Raw genomic sequence first — 6,655 nt, 5'->3', positions numbered from 1 at the left:
TTTTCCTGCTATTATAGAAACTCTGCAAATGGCTGACTCATCTGTTGTTAGCTTTGGAGCATCTGCATTCCAACAGCGTTCATCATAGAGACCTCAAGGTAAAAACCTGTTGTAATCGGCGAAATAGAAAAGCCTTCTTTGCATGAAACATTTTTAACGTGAACTATTTTGAATTCAGTTGTGTAACATATTCATCACAAAAGACAACGACATCAGGTTAGGGAAGAATGCCCGAACAATTGCTTGATTGGGTCGTCTTTGCTTCTTTACTACCCTTCAAATTCACTTGATTGTCACAGGTGATTTTGGATTAGGAAAATTGCTAGATGTAGAAGGCCTTGCTTCCTCGGTGTGAATTTCTATTGCGGCAAAATGAACCTCTTACTTACATGCAAGTTTAGACCATCTATTGTCACCTAACAATTGATTCAGCATATATATTTAGCAAGAGAGAAATCCCTTCTCCCTCCAAGACCGAGAAAACCTAAAATTTGCTTTTATTTTCGGTCATAGGTACCAAAATGTTGTGCTGGTCATCTTCCTTTTTTTCAAAAAAAATATTGTGGTATTCATCATATTACAAAGCTCCTGTCGCCATAGCACCTAGCTTAATGCATTTGAGAAAAAGACGTCGAGTTGTACAGCTAATCCTTAATTTTGGAACAAATTTCATGTAATAGATATCTGGCACACCAAACGACATGTGCCCTGAGCTCCTTGCCGGCATACCCTATGGCTATAAATCTGATATATGGTCGCTTGGTATGAAATAAGAATGTTGATGAAGCAATGTATTTCAGCTCTTTTCATCATGTCCCTAATACTAACATTTTAATGTGATTTTAGGATACTGTATGTTTGACATTGCTGCGCATCAACCCCCGTTTAAAGCTTCTGTGATTTGATTTTTCAGCTATCTGAACTTCGTAAACAATACCTCAAAAAGTTATACTTGTTACGCAAAAAAAAAAAAGAGAAGTTCTTTATCCTGATATCTTCTATATGATATAGTGACAATGTATATCCAACAGGACAAAACTGGACTTATCAACAAAATAAACCGGGGTTTGTTCTCACCACTTCCGATTATATACTCCTCCACCTTGTAAGTATCTTCCTTCTTAGCACGCCACAAGTATAACAAATCAGTCAATTTTCAAAGCGGATTTAATTCTTGTAGGAAACAGATAATAAAAAGTATGCCAAGGAAAACTTCAGAACACCGACCTACAGTGAGTGGGAGCGACATATGTTCAAATGTTATTCTTTCCATTTCAATCTGTTAAGTCTTATTTTCCTTTTTAGTCCATTTAAAAGCGAATGTTTCTTTCCTTTTACAACAACTCCTCAATTCTAACTTTCTACGTGGCATGTTTAAAGATCACAAACTTAAATTACATTTTGATACATTCTGCATACCTTTATTTTGAGACCACAAGATTCAAGTCTTCTTTTCTTTCTTAAACTTCGTGCCAAATCAAAACCAGAAAAACAAAATGAAATGGAGGGAGTATTAAATTGAGATTCATCTTGATATATTTTTTTACCTCTACTTATAGGCTGCCGAGCTGTTGAGACATCAACATTTGCAACCATACCTCCTCTTGTGTCACAACCATTCATCTACGTTTCTTCTTGTGAAGTCCCCGAGCAGAACGAAAGAGAAAACACCACCATCACCTGGAAAATCTATCAGTCCGAGAGGTAGCAGAGACAGACAGTTGAAGCTAAAAGAGAAGAGAACTATCCTTTACTTTGACGAAAGTGATAACATTCAGCCAAAAAACTTATCTGACAATTATAACACGTTCCGAGCCAAACTTGACACTCAAAGAGTCGATCCAACAAGCTACTCGGTTAGGATCTCTCAAGATAGTGAGGATTCTTAAAGTGGGGAGATAAGTGAGGCAACTGTTTGCAATGGATATGATCAACAGGAGACTATCTCATAAACAGAAACTACGATCACTCCAAGCTCGTCAAGTTCAAAGGCAAAAACATGGGCTGAGGAACAAGAGCATGTTTCTCCGGAGCATGTTAGTTGATTTGACGAGGGTGATACGAAGAATAACATGACAAAAGAGCTTGAGGTGTTGAGCAGTCCACTAGACCACTAGGAAGCAGATATAGTGGAATGTATCTCCGCAAAATCTAACAGAATGACATTGTCTGATGGAAGATTCAATGATAAAACACGATCCTTCGATGAAGAAAGTACTTCATCTAATTCACAGTCGGCAAAACCAGATCCAGAGGCAGCACCAAGAAGCTGTGTTGCTGAAACTGAAAATGGTAGCGAGTGTAGAGAAGTTGCTATTGACTGCTTCTCAATTGAAAGCGATGGTTCACTTCTACACAAAGACGAGCAAGAAAAGAAAGCAACCGCGGTTTATGACACTAAACAGGCTAAGAAAGACGCTCTTCGAGCACTGGATGATAAGGTTTCACAGCTCAAGTCACTAGCTGCATTAGCTAGTAAGGAGGACAAAGACGACTGGGGTAATCCCACTGAACAAAGAGCTGAAGCTTTAGAGTCTCTTTCTGAGGTTTGTGCGCGACTACTTAAGCAGGAAAAAATCGATGAGCTTGCTGGTGTGCTGAAACCATTCGGGGATGATGGACAAAAGTCTCATGACTGCACAAAAGTTGTCCAAGGGGTCGTGATGTTGCACAAAACCTGTCTTTTGACCTATAGAACGAGCCTCTGTCTTACGTAAATCATTAAGTATTGTTGGACAAAACTATTCCTCGAGGCTTAACATGGTTGAGCATCCCTTAGTTTTGATTCTATTGTTGTAGGTCAGTTGATGGAGCTGTGAAGATTATATATAATGTACTTTTAAAGTTGATTTCTGCTCTATGATGATACTTACCACATTTTGTACTGTTAGTTTTTTCTCCAAAACTACCTGCAGACAAGGATTATACATTTCTTCAGCTTCTTAGATATGATTGTGTTATTATCTGAGTCGATTTCTAATATAGTCACTCAACTAATAGTATTATCTCAGAAAGTCACGTTCTGAGAATCAAGAAGAAAGGTCATTTTCTGAGGTAATAACTATTAGCTGAATGACTATCTAAGAGGTCAGCACGATATTATAGTTGTCTTATAGAAAAAAGTATCAACAATCAAACTGTTCCTTTTAATATTACATTCCTCCAACCTCAAGCCTCTTGTGAAATGAATTTAATATTTTTAAAAAGTTTTTTTCTTATACTATTATTATAGTTTCCCTCATGCACATTTTGCCAATTTATAATAATTCTATCTTGATTGTCATAATCTATTGGTATGATGTTACTTTTCTTATACTTTTCCTTGTCCCGTTCAAACTCGTCTCGCTCCGTTTCATTGTCAAATATCCTACCACTATCACGTTCATGAGAATTTAGTTTTCCTTGATCCTTACTCTTGATAAAATTTATTGTCCTTTATCTGCGACATTTATTTTTCTTTCGTCCAACTACTGGTGTACACTGCATTTGAAAGTTTACACCTGAAGTTTTCTTGGTATTGATATCCTCACTTTAGGATGTTATTCGTTGAGACAATGGTAATTTTCGTGTTATGTTTGTTAAATTTGGTGTTTTGTGAGTCACTGTCACTGTTGTCAAGTAACTAAACATTTAATCATAAGCTGACAGTCTGATGATCTGTGTTTATGTTGAAATATCACAGAACATGGGCTAGCCTATGTACTTCTGGTAAAGAGAGAGTTGAGAAAGGAGAAACGTAAGGTTGTGAATGGTGGGAAAGCAAATAGGAGTGTGTCATTTGTGTTGACCTACCTAAAAAATTAAAAGGTCGGGCTGTTAACTTTACTGTTTTGTGGTGATTGTTGAAGACTAGCTTCTTGAAGAGCTCTTCGAGAGGTGCATTGCTTCAACTTGATATTTGTTGGAAACTAAGTATTTGGTGCGGGAGTAAATAAGTGCAGAAACTAAAAACAAAATTGTAGGAAATTGTTTTGTTGTGTATTTTCATTTTTGTGGTAAAACATGTGAAGTGGAAGTACGTTGAAGCTAAGGTCGACAATATTCAATACTCAAAAGATTAACAGAAAACAGTTTGCTGTGGAGTGAACTTCAGATCACGGTGCTTCTAAAAGGATCAAACATTCATCAAGACAGTGAAATGGACATTTTCTACTCATGTTTAGAGTTTGTAAAAAATATGCCCAGACATACAGTATTTTCTTACTTGATGTTGCTGCATTCGAATTTGGAAAGCAAATTACACGGCTGACTTGTTAATGTAGGATATCATATCATTTACTATGTCGGAAATCCACTCCTATCAATGTACCGTGAGTGTGAAGTATTGATGAGGCATATGACGCGTTAGAGGAAATAGCGGAGAAGGATGTTTTCTCTTGGGTCTGTCTCAATCAATTTTCAGTTCTAAACAAAAGAAGTTTGATCTTTGTAGTTGTGTTTTTTACTTTTTCCAATTGTAAGATGAAATATGTGGAAATTGAGGTCCCTCTAAATTCTTGTTTTCAAAGATCCAATTTTTACTCGAGCAATCACAGTAATATGAACAATGAATTGTCGAAGAAAACTGGTTTACCCAACCAAAAAGAATATATTGCTCTCTGTGGTTTAAAATAATTTTGATACTGTAAAAATAAAAGGCTGAAAGCTTAAATTTTGATTGAAGTGATAAGGCTTTAACTTTAAAAAACAAATACTAAAAAAGAAGTATTAATATATTTAAAATCAAGTCGGTCCAATAAAGGTAAAAAGGTAATTGTGCCATTGAAAAATTTCCAAATAAGGAAAGATGACATTTATTTTTGGACGGGCGACATATAATTTGGGTCGGAGGTAGTAACAGAATTTTGCATATGCATCCATTTAGGCTTATTGGGTTTCCTTTCAAATTGTTCTTACATTTCAACCATTTTTCATTTTGTGCTTGTAATGTTTTACTTCAAATAGATGTTCACGAAGGGATTGTTCTTAATATTCATAAATGCAAAAGAACAAGTACAATAAGTCGAATCAGATGCATAATCAATGATTTGTACAAAATACTTTGCTTGACATTACTGAGTCAAGAGTTATCACATGAGAAAAGCACTGATAGGCTTGCAACAATGTCTCAAAAGGAGCTACTAACAGTTCCACCAAATTTAGCTAGAACTGTAGAGGTCTAAAACAATTTCATCTACTAATTCTTGGAGAATATGCCTAGCAACTTCAGTACCACATTCATATTCTTCAATCTCAAAGTCCGTACATTTACCCCAAGAATGGCTCATATTCCATTCTATTAGCTAGTCTGGGATCAAACCAACAAATTGTGTCCACTCTTTGACCTCATCAATAATATCAGCAATAAGAATCTCTTTGGTCATACTTGATGGTATTTTGGTACAGGTTCTGAAACCAGAATCAGAGATTGGAGAAAATTTTGAGTCTAGGTACTCTAATAAACAATCAAAGGCGAATCCTTTAAGCTGATTCATCTGTTTTGGGTCATTACAGCCAAGCAACTCACCGAAAACTATCCACAAAAAACTCGAAAACATTTCATGTTCATTGAGGAGAAAATGGCTCACAGAGAACCCATCCTCTACAGGTAGAGCCTGCTGTTGAGGTGTAGTTCCAAATATTAGCTTAGCATTCAAAATGACCTATTTTGCGTAGCTGAGTTTGCTTCCTTTTAACTGATCAATCTTGCTGAGCACACCAGAAACGTTATGAATCAGTTCTCTGCAACTCCTCCTGGTGGATAATGAGGTCTCACTATCCGAAAGATCTCTATCAGGTTCTGGAAAGAGTGGTTCATCATCAATAGAGTCCAGTGATTCCGCAAGCACTTTGTCCTCTGGCAGAAAACAAGCATCATATTTATTAGAAGCATGGATGCATGAAATCCAAGTTCAGAGTTGTCTTATTTTTTAATTTACGTATTTGACGGAAAGAAAGGAAGTATGCAAATAGTAAAACGTCGAATCGGGGACCATACTTGAACTACTATTGGGACTGCTGGAGAGGTAGCAGTCAGTTGAATGGTGATCAAGTTAATTCCCAACTAAATCTGCTTCATCTTCCAGAGGAGAAAAATATCTAGTAGGATAAGTGAGAGCACATTTAGCTCTAAACCTTTGCAAACCTGGTTCTGAACTCTTTATTTCGGCCATCTAAAAATCCATATCTTCTTTATCAGATCCGCCAGGTCAAGCACCAAGTTTGTCTGCCACATTGCTCAAAGTTTCAGATGCTGAAGCCTTCGGGGGCTTACTGCATGATCCTGCTGGCATCGATTCTAAACCCATGAGACTAGCAACCAAACTTGGAACTTTCATTTCGCGCTTGCTTTCACAACATGTATCGGTCATTCCATTATTCTTTGCATTTGGAAAACCCCCACTGTTCTCATCAGCAATGTACATTGTACATACAAGAACCAAAAACAATAAAAACAAAAACTTTCCTGTCAGGCAAAAATCTGAGACAATAGAAGAAAAAGAAAGCTAAATGTGGGAGTATAGTTCAAGAAATGAGTACCAAATGAAGCTTTGGCTGCTTCTCATCCCCTCCAATCTTTTTTGAAGCTTGTTTCAAGAAAGCTATAAGAATGCAGCACAAAAAAGGAAATAATTTAGCCCTCTATCTAGAATCACCGTCAAGAAATTAACCATTC

The 6,655-nt window shown here is 36.7% G+C and overlaps 1 long non-coding RNA gene across 1 annotated transcript; it reads right to left on the bottom strand.

The window, feature by feature from the left end:
* Positions 1 to 5,012: 5,012 nt before the first annotated feature.
* Positions 5,013 to 6,647, bottom strand: LOC124891566. The gene is made up of 3 exons (XR_007049746.1): positions 6,520 to 6,647; positions 5,978 to 6,381; positions 5,013 to 5,836 (listed from the first exon to the last, which is right to left on the bottom strand). It is a non-coding gene; the product is annotated as an uncharacterized LOC124891566 (long non-coding RNA).
* Between the last annotated feature and the right edge of the window lie 8 nt (positions 6,648 to 6,655).

This window comes from Capsicum annuum, unplaced genomic scaffold (assembly GCF_002878395.1).
Source record: "Capsicum annuum cultivar UCD-10X-F1 unplaced genomic scaffold, UCD10Xv1.1 ctg3747, whole genome shotgun sequence".
Classification (NCBI taxonomy): domain Eukaryota; kingdom Viridiplantae; phylum Streptophyta; class Magnoliopsida; order Solanales; family Solanaceae; genus Capsicum; species Capsicum annuum.
This window is presented reverse-complemented; position numbering and strand designations above follow the sequence as displayed.